The 18,350-nt window shown below is 37.6% G+C and overlaps 1 pseudogene; it reads left to right on the top strand.

Annotated features, from left to right (window-relative positions):
• The first annotated feature begins 8,890 nt into the window (after nucleotides 1-8,890).
• Nucleotides 8,891-11,613, top strand: LOC107702612 (major histocompatibility complex class I-related gene protein-like; annotated as a pseudogene).
• The last annotated feature ends 6,737 nt before the right edge of the window (nucleotides 11,614-18,350 follow it).

The following is an 18,350-nucleotide window of genomic DNA, read 5'->3' as shown; positions in this document are numbered from 1 at the left end:
GTTCGCGTCTCTTTTCACACAAACGCATCTGGCGCCATCTTGTCTGTTATTGTCTGTAGTGAAAATCACCTCAGAGGACTTCAGGTTTGTTATTAAAGGGTTAGTTCACCCAAAAATGAAAATTCTGTCATTAATTACTCACCCTCATGTCGTTCCAAACCCGTAAGACCTTCTTTCATCTTCGGAACACAAATTAAGATATTTTTAATTCATTCCGAGAGCTCTCTGACCCTCCATAGACAGCAAGGGTACAATGTTCAATGTCAAGTCAAGAATCTAAAGATTCCCTTCCCTATCTTTAGATGTCATTTTAGCCTTAAAATGACTCACTCCGGATTCATTTTTATCTCTCTATCAGTGAATAATTAGCAATTAGCATTAGCATTTATTGACCGAGCTGGTGTCAATAAATAAAGTGTAATTTCTCATAACTATTTCAATCATTTATTAATCTTCATTTATTTTGAACTGCTTTACATATTCATCTGCTGGTATAGATATCCATTTATCCACCCCAGAAGATGATTTGAGAACAAAAAGCAACAAATCCTCACATTAAATGTGAGTGTCTGTCATGATAAATACTGATCATATTCCTTTTTAACCTTTTTTACCATCTAATCTACATATTTGGCTTTGGGATTTAACACAATTTAAGGATCTTGTATACAACTCCTCTATTGGCTGAACATAAAAGCTCTCTCTTTTCATTTTTCAGTCAGATTTTTGTATTTAGTTTGAAAGGCTTTATTGTTTATATTTCTCTATAAGACACGTCACTTTACTTCTGCTGTCCATCTGTCATCTGTATTTGCTTTCTTTATCAATAAAGTTTTCTCACTCTGAGGTTCAAAAGTCTCTCCATGTTTTATTACATTTATGATGTTGAGCGCCCCCTTGCGTTTTTAAACCTAAAAATGCATTCTGCATGAATGGCCCCTTAGACTGTCACATATGTGGTCAGTAGTTTGTGGGTGAAAGGTTTATTCTTTTTGTCTCCTGCTAAGAAGAACCTCAGTCTTCCACTTCACCTAAAACCTATAAAGTTAAATGAAGTGAATCCACATTAGCAAAACAGTCAAATAAGTGTCAAAGGTCACTGAACACACAATGCACTGAGCTTCATGACGTCCAGTTTCAAATAATGCTTCACGCTAGTTTCCGGTGATCGCATGACAAGATGAAACTGTTGCTTTAAGACATTTTTAATATGTTAATGGATCAGTTTGTTTCTGACAAATGACATCATGATCTACAGGAAGTTTTTGCGTACTGGAGCTCACAATTATTGTCTGAATACCCACACTTGCATTCTTTGCAGTTGACCTTGCATCTAAATAGATGGTGTGGCTCTGAAGAGGTATTCGAGATAGTGAGGGTTTAGTGTGCCATTTTTAAGACCTGGGACAGCCTTGCGCACTTACTTCCTGTTGCCTACACACAAGTGGTGAAGATTGCAAGTGTGAGAATTTGGACAGACCCAAAGTTCAGAGCAAAGATGTGCAGTTATTTTAGATGAAGTTTCACATGAGAGCAGCTTTACATCAGTGCATCTGCCATTTTATTGCTGAAGCAGTTTTGAAGATTATGTCTTTTCATATTTGTGGACATTAGTCATCTGTATTTGCCTGCATTTACTGTACCAATAAAGTTTTCTCACTCTAAGGTTCAAGAGTCTCTCCGTGTTTTATTACATTTATTATGTTGAGCGCCTCCTGGAGGAATACTAACTATATGTTTAATAGTTTTGCAGTGCACCACATATAAAGACTTACATTACTAAAACGTAATTTGTAAATGTTTCTATTTTTATTAAGCTCATTAATTTTCTTTTTTTTCTATCCACAATAATAAACCAACAACTTCTCTAGTATCTCCTGCAACCTAAGAAAATGCTTATTTGGGAGACGTTATAATAATAATACTATACTTTGTTATGTAACATATTATAATAAAATAGATTAATGAGGAAAAAAAATTAACTTAAATGATTTTAGCAAATGGCTGCAATATAACAAAGAGTGAAAAATTTAAGGGGGTCTGAATACTTTCCGTACCCACTGTACTTTGAGAACACAGTAAAAGTTTACACAACATATCGGTGCTCCATTTCTTCCGACAGACAACGATAAAGTCTTTAAATCTCTCTAGCCTGAATTGAGTCTGATTACCCTACGGTGGACTGCACGTTGTCTCTTGGTTTGGAGCAAGTATCATAATATCATCAGAGATATTCTCCCCTCCCTCAATATCTGTGAGAGCTGATGTGACTTCATGTTGATTTTGCTCGCTGATCGCCGACACTCTCTCTCTTGTATTGATATGTACCTTTATTGATTCCCCTGAACTGTGCTGTGAGCTCCAGTTGATGGAAACCCATTTCAGATCAAGCTCACTGATCACAGTGGAGACATTCATACAATGAAAGAGCTCATATAGAGATTAATTGGGAACTGGTCTCTGCAACTCGCAACTGATCTTTATTAACTCTGAAGTCACAGTCTTTAGCAGTTTGACTAAAGTGAGTGAGAAACTGTTGCACAATGTCATGTTGTTTTTGTCTCACTAATGCAGTGTTCACTCATAAGCAAAGTAAACATTTAGAGCACTGGTTCTCAAATAGAGTGATCGGTGATCCTCCAGGGGGGCTGATAACTTAAGCTTCCCCTGATTTTCCTGTAGGAGAAACAACTCAGCAGAGCTTTTTTCCAGGAGTTTTGTGGTCAGTAGATCTATATATGGTGTGTTTCCAGTCCGGCCCCTCTGCCTGAGCTATTTGTAAGAGTTTTAATATGGATGCATCACCTCAGCATTTGCCTGTGTCCATTTTGTTGTTGTCTTCACATGTAGAATGACATTTGAACTGTTGAAATTGAGCAGACATGATCAGGCCACAGTCTGATCTTATGATAAGGGTCAGACCATGACAACTGAAAAACTTCCTCCAAGCTGTCTCGCATACTCTTATAGCAGCTGTAAGGACTAATGCAGTGTTTGAAGAAAGTAAAAAGTATTTAGAGCATCGCATCAGCTTCGTAATCCGTAGCTGCTGAATATTAAACATATCAGAGAACACTTTTATAAACACAGTTCTGTTCTTGCTCCATAAAGCCATTAGAGCAACTCTGAAATCAGTCTGAGAGGAGAAACAATTGAGACATTTGATAAGAAATGAAGAACAAATGAGCTGAAGACAGTTCCAGGAGAGAGCAGAGCCAAACACTCTCAGGATCTCATGAGCAGATCAAACGCTGCTTTAAGACACTTTCCACATGTTATGGGTCAGTTTGTTTCTGTTGAAAACAACTGATCTTATGATAAGGGTCAGACCATGACAACTGAAAAACTTCCTCCAAGCTGTCTCACATACTCTTATAGCAGCTGTAAGGACTAATGCAGTGTTTGAAGAAAGTAAAAAGTATTTAGAGCATCGCATCAGCTTCGTAATCCGTAGCTGCTGAATATTAAACATATCAGAGAACACTTTTATAAACACAGTTCTGTTCTTGCTCCATAAAGCCATTAGAGCAACTCTGAAATCAGTCTGAGAGGAGAAACAATTGAGACATTTGATAAGAAATGAAGAACAAATGAGCTGAAGACAGTTCCAGGAGAGAGCAGAGCCAAACACTCTCAGGATCTCCTGAGCAGATCAAACGCTGCTTTAAGACAATCAAATATTTCAAATATTATGGGTCAGTTTGTTTCTGTTGAAAACAACACCATTGACGTACAGGAAGTTGAGGCCTGCTGGAGCTCAAAGTGACAATGTTCAGAGTGTGAAATATTCAGCCCCAAAAAAAGTGCTAGATGGTCACATGCATTAACACTTAAAGATGTACAGATACTTTATATGAAGGTGGAGTTTCACTTAATTTTACTACAGAGCAGCCTCACATCAGCTCATCTGTCATTTTATTACTGAACCAGTTTTGAAGAGTGTATTTTCATATGATTTGTGGACTGAAACCATTGAGGATGTTTTGGACTGTTTTGTTCTGTTTGTGTTTCTGGCGTCTGGATGGTGAATCTGAAATGTGTTTTATGGCGTAATTTGCTTCTGTTCTGGTACCATGTAATAAATTACTGGTTAAATTAGTTAGTAGGTGGCACTTGGGCTTCATTAACTATAGTTTCTTGAAATAGTAAATGGTGTATCAATATAACTTACATAAATACAAGTGAATTGAATACTGATTACCATTATTGTGACTTTTGGCACTGCACGGTTTTGTGCAGTGCTTTGTAGTCATTTAGCATCCATTTTCTCAGCGATGCAATATGATTTATAAAATTAGACAAACCGCAGATCCAGATCACTCCAAAAATGTAAGCTCGTCTGTCCATGTAATTTTCAACCGATTTATGAATAAGAACGGAAAATGACCGTTCCACTTCACATGTCCAATGAAATTTGAACTTCTTGTGCCAGATCATGATTGGTTGGCGTATTATACATGACAAACAGGCATTGATGAATTATGTAATATTCTAAAATATATAATATATGGATTTTTAATTAAATCAACACACTAACTTTGATCATTGATGAAACATGTTTAAAATATTGTTTGGTTTATTTTTTCCTTCCGTCGACCCATAGGCACTCACTGAAAGAACCATATATTGCTCGAAAGCCTCGGTTTCTGAACAGACTGTGGAATATCAGTCAGTCAAGCAAACCGCACGCACCCCATAGCAACTCCTCAGATTGACAGATATGAAAAAATAAACAGGAATTTTGCGACTTTTGAGCGATTAGTTACTGTTTTGTACACATTGTCATGTTAATTATAGTTCAAATGCATTTTGTTTTATTGACCACAATATCATTGCTATTTGTCTGAGAGGGGCACTTTTGAATAATTTTGAAAAAGGGCAGGGGCTTGAGCCCCCAAACCTGAAAAGCCTGTTGACTTCTGCTGTTTATCTAAGGTGATTTTTTAAGTTTTTTTTTTCTCAATTTTTATTTATTTGGTTCCACAGTGTTTGCTGATTTTTATTTTATTTAATCTTTGTGTGATTTATTTGTTTTATTTTACATCAAGGTGTAGGCTACTGTAACGTGAGTATTTGTAATTCGTTGCTTCACACCCCTGTCCATAACCAACTGTATTTCCGTGAGATACTCTACACACCTGCTGGCAGAGAACGAATTTGCTTTTTCAATAAGCCCATCTTCTATTTTTGCTACATATTTTTAAATGTGAACCAGCAGTGGATCGACAAAAAGCTCATTATAAAAAGCAACATTATAAAAATCTAAACAATTAAGACACTCAGATATATTTATATGTTATTTAATATAATAATTGATAATAATTGTTTAAATTAATATAATAATTGATACTTTTGACTCATCCCTTTTCTTAAAAAATTGTTTAAAGGCTGAAATGTGAAGTGCAGATCTTGAAAAGGTCTTAAATTTGATTTAAAAAATCCTGCAGATACCAGGTTATTTTATGGTACCATTTAGAATACTATTTTCTTTTTTAAATTAAGCCCTTTTTAACTGTCCTCTTAGGTTGTTTTGAGAATGTTCTGTAGGCTACTAATAAAAAAAGGACCCTATGGGTCGACAAATTTGCAATTTGTTTGTTGCAAATTTACAGACAATGCAATTGAGATGTTTACATTGGCTTGTTGGGGTAATATTTCTGTCCACTGACAACAAAGTGTTCCTTCTGAATTAGCATAACTGCGCAATTAGTTTTATACTTAATAAAATCTTTAAAAACAAATGACATTAGTTATACTTTAATTTCCTTCAATAAAAAGGAAATGTAATAAAACGGTGTAAAAGGTGTGTGGACGTGGATTAGTAATCTGGCCCCTTGGTATAAAGGAGAAAAAATTCTGCCCCTCGTCACTATCAAAGTTGCCCATCCCTGCTCTACACGATAGACATTTGTGACCCTGGACCACAAAACCAGTCTTAAGTCGCTGGGGTATATTTTTTAGCAATAGCCAAAAACAACAATGTATGGTCAAAATTATAGACTTTTCTTTTATGCCAAAAATCATTAGAATATTAAGTAAAGATCATGTTCCGTTAAGATATTTTGTAAATTTCCTACCGTAAATATATCAAAACTTAATTTTTGATTAGTAATATGCATTGCTAAGAACTTAATTTGGACAACTTTAAAGGCGATTTTCTCAGTATTTTGATTTTTTTGCACCCTCAGCTTTCAGATAATGTATACATCTCAATTTCGAAAAATTGACTCGTATGACTGGTTTTGTGATCCAAGGTCACATTTGGACTGCTGTGTGTGTATTTGAGCGCTGAGAACTGATCGCGCGCTGTATATGAGAACTGAAGAGGTGGAGTGTGCGCGAGAAAGAGAAGAGCACTTCTATCAGCGCGATTCCGCCTATCCCGCCTTCACTAACTTTAAGTTAATCAACAACGAATTGTGACTCCCGGGAAAAAACGGGACGTCTGGTCACCTTATCCCTACCCCTTCAGATGCTGAGGCCATTGTTTCAGATCGCTAGTTCGCATTTTGGTAGCCTATCCATCCACTGCGGCTGCCATACTGAGACTCAGGGATGCCAGGTTTTCACAACAAAACCCGCCCAATTGCTACTCAAAACTAGAGCAGTCGCGTTTCGAGGGGGGTCCCCCATTGTTTGGCGCGGTTTCTCTGGTAAAATTAGCATTTTAGGGGCTAAATATCACATTATTGGGGTTGCTTCAACCCGCGGACATGAAAAACAACCCACGGCAACAGTGTTAAAGTAGCCCAATTCCACGGGAAAACCGCAGACTTCGCAACACTGCTGAGACTAGATATGCAAACGCCCCTTATCCGATTGCAATCCAATGACAGGGATGCACGTTTTGAAGGACAAGACAGTAGCCTATGTATTTTGAATGTCCGGTAGTCCTCAAATAACATACAGTCCCGTCTCATCTTGTTAACGAAGACGCGTCATTAATCAGATAGGCCTATTAACTTTCACTGTTTGTTATAGAAACACTGGCAAAAATGTTAATGTCATTTAATGAATGTGATCAGCTTAGTTTGTGAGTTAAAGTTAAACCTGCTGTGGTCTGATTTTCTACATCTAATGTGATTTGATCTATTGGTGGACAAACAGCGTCTGCATTAGCGTGTCTATTATAAGATAAATGAGGTCAGTGGTTTGTGACTGGAGTGTTTCTTCCTACTTGTACGAACCAAATATTCTGACTTCTGCTCCATAAAAATTTATATATTTTTTTAAATGAATCCATCAACAGTTATGAAATCTAACATTATTCTTATTATCAGGGCCGTCCCTAGGAATGATGAGCCCTGTGCACTGCTATGGTGCACTCAAAATCACATTCAGTGGATTGCGGGCCCCACAGATCTCTGGGCCCTATGCACTCTGTCACCCTTTCCCCCTGACTAGCGCCGCCCCTGCTTATCATGCATCAGATGAAAATGTAAGATGTAAGAAATGTAAGAAAAGCTTGTTGATTTTCGTGATGCTAAATGAGACAGACGTGAGAATGGAAACTGAGGTTTGGAGAATTCAACCAGATAAATATCACACAGTGGCGTAGCGCAAAATCGCGGGGCCCCCCCACGAACTGCAAGTATGGGGTATGGCGGTTTGTTCCGTCGCAATGTTGGAAATAATTCTGTTTTAAACCATGAAGGCTGATATTAAGCAACGTGCAAACTTTGCACAAGAGTTATGCCGGTGAACATTTTAACCTCAGTCAATTATACAAAGTGAAAAAAAAGTTCAAGCTGATGGCGCTTTCGGCAACTGACGCTGCATTAACGGTGCATATTCTCTCAGAGACGACAAGAGACGGGGCGTGTTAGAACGAGCCTTTTAGGGGGGCGTGGCAGAGTCTTAACTTTGATAAAGAATATCTCTTTGGTTTTGAGACTTTAGTCTTTGCAACTTCAGGGATCTTATCTATGCACAATCAGCTTGTAACACTCCAAAGAGAAAGGAAAACTTGAAGTCGCATCATATGACCCCTTTAATATTTATCTTGTGGCCCGTCCATAGTGGGGGAAAAAAAAGAGAAATGTATTTTGTGTTAAACAGGTTGCTTTTGAAAGTCAGTACTTGAAATAAAGCTGCTCTTAATTTTCATTGATGACTGCAGTGTTAATAATTGTAATTATAGGCCTATAATTCATTGTATAAATGAATGGACCTGTTTTAAAAGACCTTTTTTAAAAGCATTTTCAATGATGAGTAAGCTAATATAGCCTAATCTTTTATTATCCTCACAGCGCGTCAGTGATGCGCTGTGAAATTATTGCGGGGCAAATTAATTGTAATTTAATAATAAAAGTAACCTAATAATAATAACAGGTCTAATAATAGTAAGAATGTAACAGGCCTGCATTAACTGGAAATGCAAATCCTCTTAATATTGCCAATATTTGATGCCTTTGACAATATTTCTGGCTATTGACACATGATACAACGCAACCCAGCACGGGGAGGTTATCGCGGGGCCCCCCAACACGGGGCCCCCCCGCAGTGCATGCCCGTCTGCTACACCACTGATCGTTGACTTTTCAGTGAACAGATGAAGAAAATGTTTTTCAAATTAGGTTGGTGAGTTGGAAATGTGTTTTTAATGCTTTAGTTGTTTCTGTTCTGGTACAATGTAATAAATTACTGGTTAAATTAGTCAGAGAGGATTAACATTCATTGTTATTCTTATATAGAAGTAATTGAACTGTGATTTTAATGCGAAAACAAGTTTGTAAAAGCTTCCTCTCTAAACGTCTGTATTGAGATTGTTCATCAGAGCACGGTGACATACGCTCTGACACTTCCTTGAGTAACCACTGTTCTTTTTTTCATCTTGCTGAAGTCTAGAGTTTGCAGCGCTCTTTGACGACTACACTTATTTGAGAGTGAAATGCATGGATTTTTGTCCAAAATGAAGTTCATCATTTTCTTCATCTACGTACCTTTTGTTTACTCAGGTGAGATTCATTTCATAATGTCATTTAAAGGTTAAATTCTCAGCTACATGGCATTAAATAGGAAAGAAAGATTTCTCTGTCAGCAAAGTCTTTAGCTACTTCTGCGTGTTAAACTCTGTGTTGTTTTAGTTTTATTAATATGTTGAATAAGCTTTTATTTTTATATGTTTTGTTTTCATGTACATTTTTGTTTATTTTTAGTAATTTTGCTGTGTGGTTTTGTCATTTTATTAGTTGTTTTCATTATTATTATTTTTTTTTATACTGTTTTACAGTTTATATAAATATTGCTTTTAGTTTTTTATTTCCAGTTCTTCAACTTAAGGTTAAGGTTAGGAAACTTTATTAATCCCTATAAGTGGAAACTTATTTGCCACCATTACACATGGCACAATAAATTGTTTGACAATAGACACAACATCACAACCAATCCATCAACAACTCGTTTGCCACTGTTGTACATTGCAGGCAACACAATAAATAATTGAGCAATGAACACAATAACAAAATTTATCCATATACAAATCGCCACAGACCATCTAAATCATTCTGTAGAACAGTGAAGCATTACTAATCTCCCATTAAATGAACGCTTAAATCTGCTAAAAATACCATTTAGTGGATGTCCTTCATAGTAAAAAAAAAAAAAAAATTTTCAATTTTGTTTCCACAGTAACCTCAAGAGAATCAGGAATAAATCCAATAATTGAACCTGCCTTTCTGATCATTTTATTAATCCTATTGTTATCGTTAGTGATACTAGCATAGCACTGACAGAACGCTGGCCAGAATTCCCTGATAGAAGACATACAGAAGCTTTCTTTAACCTTGTGTTGTGTTCAAAACCCTATAACACTTTTGTTGATCAAAAAAATTTTTTTAAGTAGTTCTACCCTTTGTGAACAAAGTCACTAAATTTCAGTCCAATGCGATAACATTAACTAGTATTTTCGGGAAAAAGAAAATCTTCTCCAGGCAAAAAGGATCCGAACACCACATGAGGGTTAAATAATCATATCGGCCAAGGCAACCTATCCAGTGTTTATTTAATATCTAATTTATATTTTATTTATTATTAATTTTGTTTTATTGTAGCTTAATTTTAATTAACAGAAATGTTTATATATATATATATATATATATATATAGTTTTAGTTATTGATAATAGCACTGGTTCAACTGACAGAAAATCATGTGGTATTTTTAATCTGATTCTGAAAAAGAAATCAATTAAAATCTAGTCTCAAACAGTAATTTTAATGTGCTGTTTAACCGTGTTTGAGAGTTTTATGTCTTTGTTTGTTCAGCGTTGCACACCTTCATAACTACATACACTGAAATAAGTGAAGGGAAGATTACAGGAATCCCAAAGTTTTTTGCCGTGACTACTCTGGATGGATGACAGATTGATTATTATCACAGTGAGATAAAGAAGCTGATTCCCAGACAGGACTGGATGAAGGAGTTTGCATCTGGAGACAGATTTAAAGAATACACTGAGATCAAAGAGCAAGTACAGCAGATCTACAAAATCAACATTCATTTTTTAATGGAGCAATTCAATCACTCGCATGGTGAGTTACAATATTTTATACTACTCTTTTAAATGCGAAAGCTTACGTTATACAATAAAAAAGAGCAGACCTTATGGTTCCCACTTTTTCTTCTTCAGGTGTTCATACGTATCAGAGGACGTATGGATGTGATTGGGATGATCAGACTAGATACTCACGTGGGCTTGATCAGTACGGTTATGATGGAGAGGATTTTATCTCACTAGACATGAAGAAGTTCCAGTACATCACACATGTACCACAGGGATTAATAACAACGGTCAAGTGGAATAATAACACAGCCCAGCTTGAATTTCTGAAACAATACTACCAACTTGATTGCGTTAACTGGTTAAAATATTTATTGATGTTAAGGAAAGTGGATTTAGAGAGAAGAGGTAGCTTGTCTTTGAGAAATTTACTTTGTTCAACAAGTTGACAAATGTTTTATTATAACTGAGTCGTTTGTGCTTCTCTTTTTTTCCTCACGAATTGCTTCATTTAAACAATTTAGATGCATTTATTTAACTGATCTGATCTGAAGTATTAAGATTTTCTTCACATTTATCTCAATCTTTTTTTAGCTTCTGAAGTGTCTCTGTTACAGAAGGATCCCTCATCTCCAGTGGAGTGTCATGCCACAGGTTTCTACCCAGCAGCAGTGACTATCACCTGGTTAAAAAATGGACAGGAGCACTATGAGGATGTGGATTTTGGAGAGACACTGCCAAATGTAGATGGGACCTTCCAGAAAGCATCTACCCTCAGTATTAGACCAGAGGAGTTAAAGATGAACCAGTTTGTTTGTGTGGTGGAGCACGAGGGAAGGGCCTTCCAGAAGATTCTGACTGATGACGAGATCAAGAGTAACACCCGTAAGTTGTTAATAGTTGTTTTTACATCTTTTTTGAAAGCTTTTTTATTCATATTTTATCTAAGTAGCTGACGTAAGATGTTAGAGGTTAATTATTACAGCTAAAACCGAAATGAATAAAATGCTTGATGATATAGATTCTTTTGTAATATTTAAGGGAGATCTGAATGCTGCTGCATGTGCAGCAAACAAAAACAGCCAACGAGATGGGAATAACTTCAAGTGTTAAGAATTAACTTGATGTGGCAAGATTCAAATTAGTCATTTAACCAGTTACATACATAAAACCACTATGTCAAGACTGTGACTGTGTCTGAAATTGCCCCATATTATCCTATAGGGCACAACCATTTGTAGTGCTGTCCCAAAGCATGAATTCATGCAGCAGACCGTTTCAAAAGGGAACTCCCATGTGTTCACCAAGATACCAAAGTCTACGATCAAAAGCCAGAGATCTTATTGTGAACTCTAGCATTTTTCATCACATTTTCCCAAGACCAAGGGTGGGCTGCACCAACGAGGATTAAATTAAGCAAAGTTTAGAGCTAATCAAGGATTAGTTGATCTGGGTTTTTATTTTAAAACGAGTTGTGTTGCACCACTTAATTTTAAACACAGATTAACAAAACGGGGAACCTGTGATTAAAACCTCCATCTACGTTTATTTTCTCCGCCATGATGGATTTGCCATTGTAATTAAACAGCAACAATGTTAATATTCCTTATCCTAAACTCTGTCTCTGACATAAGTTGCTTTTGTCCATAAAGGAAATAAACTTGTAAAATGTCTTTATAAACTGCTACCTAGTGAGACCCAGAGTTGCAAAGTCCGCATATTATACGCGACTTTGGGCTTCTTCTTTTTTTGTAAAGTTGCGTGAAAAAATCCCGGGTTGTGTGTTGTGGCTTTTTTGGGGTTATTTAAAAAAAAAATATGGTTGCTTGTTAGGAAAACCTGACAAGCAACTTAGTTTATTTTCATTTATGTTCAGTGTATTCTCCAATGCATTGATTGAAACTCTGTCTGCTCACAGTTAATAGCCAATCAGTGCAAAAATATAAGTACTGTAGCTTAATTTGTCAAATATTCCGCCCCCTCCTCCCCCTCATTGGAGAAAATCACAATCAAAAAGAATTTGCGTGACGCTGTGATCCAAGCGATGATAGTAGTAGCTAGAGGGGATGACTTTTTTACTTAAGGTAGCCTAATTTTGAATTTTTACAATGTTTTTTGTAATTATCACGGGCTGTACTAAAAAAACAAGTATACTAATACTAAGAGTAGCTATATTTGGTTTGAATAGCCTAGGCTATAAATATGTGGCTATGCTACAGCGCCCATTTGAAGCTCTTGTGTTTTTCTCCTTTTCCATCTCTTCAATCCTATTCTGCTCACAGGTGATTGGAGATGAGTTTTGTTCCTGCTTTGTTGCAGTTTGCTGATTTTTGTAAAATAACTTATGTTTTTGCTTTTCAGATAAAAGGGTAGTTTCAGTTTAATATGTTGCAGGCTCATTTTTTAAATACTTGATAATAAATAATATTGATGATAATAAATTATCAAAAAATATTGGGCTTGTTTTTGAAGCTGCGGTTGCTTATTTGACTCGCGAGAGTTGGCAGCAATGGTGAGATCGTTGATCAAATGGCTGATCAAGCAAGCAATGAAAACTTTGAGGCAGTGCATACGGATTTCATAATCTTGGAAATATATTTATAGTATAATTTATTGGAGTACTATATCTTATGACAAAACAACCGAGATAAGAGAAAACAACTGGCATGATTCGCGCAGTGACTACCTCTGCTTGTCACAGTGCCGCCCCGTCCGTTTAACCTGTTGGGTTAAATTTTTTTATTACATTTTTAACCCAAACGTTGGGTTAGTCCATATTTGACCCAAAGTTGGATTGAAACAACCCAGTATTTTTTAGAGTGTTTAAATGTAAACCTGCTTATTTTTAAACAAGGTTTAAAGTTTGGTGCAACAGAATTATTAGATAAACCTTGATTTAAACTAGATTTAAGCTTAATCCTTATTGGTGCAACCCACCCCAAATCTCTCAGGAAATCGCGCATTTTTTTTTTCTAAATGAACAACTACATTTACTGTATGTTTTCTTTTACAATTTTGTTGTATCAAAGGCAAACATCACAAATGTGATTCACGCGTTTTTGAGTCAAATGGACCCTGGTTTTCCTCTGTTTTATCTGTACAGAAATGTGGTTTGATCTGTTGGGTGGATATGATGTAGTTAATTAATATCACATGAGCAAGAGTGCTGTTTTTTATTAGCATGATTGAAAATGTGATATTGTGATATTTTTTTTATTTATTTTTTGCAATGTTTCAGCAAACAAGAAGGTAATTTCTTCATCTTTGTATCAGTTCACCGAGAATGCTTTGAACTTCATCTCCGCATGTGCTGTGAGTTTAATGTGCATTTGGGAACACAACCGGTCCCAGTTACGCATCATTTTCATTTGAGCATAATTTCCAATGTTTTTGTGGAAAGATGTTTGAGTTGACTTTAAAGGGATAGTTCACCCAAAAATGAAAATTCTGTCAATTACTCACCTTCATGTAGTTCCAACCAGACCTTCGTTCATCTTCAGAACACAAATTAAGATATTTCTGATGAAATCCAAGAGCTTTCTGAACCTCCATAGACAGCAAGGGTCCTACCATGATCAACGCACAGAAACGTAGTAAGGACATCATTAAAATAGTCCATGTGGCATCAGTGGTTCATGACATCAGTGGTTCAACCATCATTTTAGGAAGCTACGAGAATACTTTTTGTGTGAAAAGAAAACTAACAACTTTATTCAACAATTCTTCTCCTCCGCATCACCCTATGGCACCATTTTGGAGAGTATCATGACATGTGCGCAAGATTTTCCTGCACGTAAACAATGAATGCGCATGGTGCAGCTGATGTTGAACACGCCTTATTTACACTCTCCAAAATGGCACCATGGGGTGATGCGGAGGAGAAGAATTGTTGAATAAAGTTGTTAGTTTTCTTTTCACACAAAAAGTATTCTCGTAGCTTCCTAAAATGATGGTTGAACCACTGATGTCACATGGACTATTTTAACGATGCCCTTACTACATTTCTTTGCCTTGATCATGGTAGGACCTTTGCTGTCTATGGAGGATCTTGGATTTCATCAGAAATATCTTAATTTGTGTTCCAAAGATGAACGGAGGTCTTACGGGTTTGGAGTGACATGAGGGTGAGTAATATAACATAATAATACAATTTTCATTTTTGGGTGAACTATCCCTTTAAAGTCCAGGCACTAGTCAGTGCAAAAACATTTTACTCTGGACACTGAAAATGTGTTGGAACTCTTAATTTTGGGCTGTCAAAGTGGGAAACACTGGGCTCTAGTTATGTTAAACTGTTTGCAAGCTTTATATTCTAATCACTGAACACATGATGACATACTTTTGGCAGAAATTCAGTGTCCTTACGCAATTCAGCCACTCTTCTGCTATTAGTTTTCATACAGGCTCAGAATTAAAATATTCTTGATAATAGCGTTTATTGACTGAGCTGATCTCAGAAGATCATGTTGATGTTTTTATTTCTCAGAATCTGTCCACTGTTGTGGTTCTACTGAAGCTGTGATCCGATTGGTCCTCTCTGCTCTGGTGGGCGTGGCTACTGTCAATCTTCTGGTTTATGACATCAGATCCAAAAGAGCTAAACAAGATCAAGCACATATTCACACATCAGGTATGTGACTGATGTCATTTCTAAACTGTTTTTTATACATGCATGTGTCATTTAAAGGGCTAGTTCACCCAAAAATTAAAATTAGCCCATGTTTTCCTCCCCCTCAAGGTATCCTAGGTGCATATGACTTTCTTCTTTCAGACGAATCCAATCGGAGTTATATTAAAAATTTCCTTGCTCTTCCAAGCTTTATAATGTCATGGGCGGATGGTTTTTTTCAACAGTCCAAAAGTAGTCAAATAAAGCACATCCATCCATATTAAAAAGTGCCTCACATGGCTCCGGGGGGTGAATAAAGGCCTCCTGTAGCGAATTGATGGGTTTCCAAATTTAAAACGGTATAAATAGTTTTGTGTAACTTCCGCTACACTTTCCGGCGGCTGACGTTGGATGTATGCGTAGCGCATGCGAGTGTGAGTCTTGCAAAAACCAATGTTTGTTTACAGGAGCAAAGGAAGCAAAGTTTCCTTACTTTACCAAAGGAAAACCAGTTTCCTCTTGGCTTATATCTAAATCCTCTGACATTTTTCTTTACAAATCCTCGTTTTATGCTTCTAATTCGTGACCAGCGTTTTGTTTTGTTTTCTCTCTGTCACGCTTCCTCATTCGTCACTAATCACTGGTGCTTATGCTACGCATACGTCCTGCGTCGGATGGCTTCCGCCTACGACAGTTAGCAGAAGTGAGAGAAAGGTGTTTATAACGTTTTGAATATGGATATTTTTCTTACAAAAAACACATCGATTTATTACAGGAGGTCTTTATTCACCCCACCGGAGCCGTGTGAGCCACGTTTTAATATTGATGGATGTGCTTTATTTGATGTCTTTTGGACTGTTGAAAAAAAAACATCTGCCCATGCCATTATAAAGCTTGGAAGAGCAAGGAAAATTTTAATATAACTCCGATTGGATTCATCTGAAAGAAGAAAGTCATATACACCTAGGATGCCTTGAGGGTGAGTACAACACAGACTAATTTTCAATTTTGGGTGAACTAGCCCTTTAATGTATGGCTTTTATATGTTTGTCTTTTTCAGAAAGTATTGAAATTTGAAGTGGAACACTGTTCTTTATAGGTTCGTCATGTGTGTGTGTGTGTGTTGTGGTGTTTTTTTTTTTTGTGTGTCATAGTGATTACTTGAGTTTGCACTCTCTCTTTCAATATCAGATAGGGCCTTTTAAAAAAAAAATCCAGTTTGAATGTTTATTTCCCTCAGATTCATAAAACAGATTAATAAAGAGACACAGCGTTTTGTTTTGTTGTTAAAAATGTTTTAGTAAGATTGGGACACTTTTGATTAAAAAAAAGGATTATTCTGATCTCAGCAGAAGGGTGGATTTCAGGGAAAAAAATGTAATAAAACTTTAAAACTGTTCCAAAAAATACAACATAACTGCGCTCACAGTGACCCAAGTTCGATTCCCGCCTCCAGGTCCTTTGCTGATCCCGCTCCCTCCACCCAATAATATCCCAAAAAAATTAAAATGAAGGTTTTATGGCTTCAGTTGTTTCTGTTCTGGCACCATGTAATAAATTACTGTTAAATTAGTCAAAGAGGATTAACATTCTCTGTTATTCTCATTTTACGAGTTCACACTTACATATAATAAACAGTAAAGGTTATGCGTATTTGGCGTGCAGTCCGAGGGGAGGGCTCTGAGCTCGGAATTTTGGCCCGAACCCAAAGTATCCCCTACAGGTTAGGACAGGAATAGTTGTAAGTGCGGAGAAGGGGTGGCAGAGGGATGCTGGAAAACTGTCAAAGAACAGAGGTACGTCTGCTGTGTATATATATACACACCTCTTGTCTTGTTAACTGGGTTGATTACTGATTGTGCTCCTCTCGTGTTAATTAGGTTAATTATCTGAACGTGCTCCTCCCGAACTTTGTTAATAAAACATCATTTCACGAGTTCACACTTACATATAATAAACAGAGTAAAGGTTATGCGTATTTGGCGTGCTGTCCGAGGGGAGGGCTCCGAGTTCGGAATTTTGGCCCGAACCCAAAGTACCCCCAAAAAGCAATAGAGCAAAGGACAGCCGCCTGACGAATAACCCCCCCAAAATGAGCGCCGAAAATTTGGCGGGCTGGCGTTTCAGGAAGAAACTTAGTCTTTTGAACGGGAGGGCCCACACAAACTCAGACGGGAGCAGCTCATGGCGCCGGCGGGACGGGCCCTACCGGCAGATGGACAAGGAACAGCGTGATTTGGGGTGCTCGATCGGGAGGGCTCATACCGCTTTTTGACGGGAGCAGCTCGCTGCGTCAGAACGGTGAGCCCTACCAACCGATAAAGGAGGAGCAGCGTGTTTGGGCTGTCAGACCGGGGGGCCGTACTGTCTCCAACGGGAGCAGCTAGCAGCGCTGGAAAGATGGGCCCCACTAGCCAGTGGACGAGGAGCAGCGTGATTTGGGAACTGAATTTGATATTTTAATAGCATCTTAATACATTCAGCCATGTTAAGTGTTTGTTTTTCTACAGGAGGAAAACACTTAGCGAGAGACTTTGCGCATTTGAAACTGAGTAAATGATGACAGTATTTTAATTTTTGGGTGAACTATATCCCTTTAAAATCTCATCATATAATGCCAAGATCGCATAATAGCCAACTAGTGCACATGCTTTATCTTTTAACTATTAACGCAACCCCCCGAAAATGAGCGCCGAAAATTTGGCGGGCTGGCGTTTCAGGAAGAAACTTAGTCTTTTGAACGGGAGGGCCCACACAAACTCAGACGGGAGCAGCTCATGGCGCCGGCGGGACGGGCCCTACCGGCAGATGGACAAGGAACAGCGTGATTTGGGGTGCTCGATCGGGAGGGCTCATACCGCTTTTTGACGGGAGCAGCTCGCTGCGTCAGAACGGTGAGCCCTACCAACCGATAAAGGAGGAGCAGCATGTTTGGGCTGTCAGACCGGGGGGCCGTACTGTCTCCAACGGGAGCAGCTAGCAGCGCTGGAAAGATGGGCCCCACTAGCCAGTGGACGAGGAGCAGCGTGATTTGGGAACTGAACATTTAAGACACAAATAACTGTGTTGACGAGGTCGGAGACAGGCATAATTTGACACATAACTATGTGTGTTCGAATGTTTAAACAGAAGGTGCGAAAAATAACTCCAGTCAGGCGCTGTATGAGCAAGTGCACTCCGCGCGTATCAGAAACCGTATTAACGCGCGCATTTGCCAAAATGAATTCTGCCCCACTGCTTA

Source organism: Sinocyclocheilus anshuiensis, unplaced genomic scaffold (genome assembly GCF_001515605.1).
Source record: "Sinocyclocheilus anshuiensis isolate Anshui unplaced genomic scaffold, SAMN03320099.WGS_v1.1 scaffold802, whole genome shotgun sequence".
Lineage (NCBI taxonomy): Eukaryota > Metazoa > Chordata > Actinopteri > Cypriniformes > Cyprinidae > Sinocyclocheilus > Sinocyclocheilus anshuiensis.
This window is presented reverse-complemented; position numbering and strand designations above follow the sequence as displayed.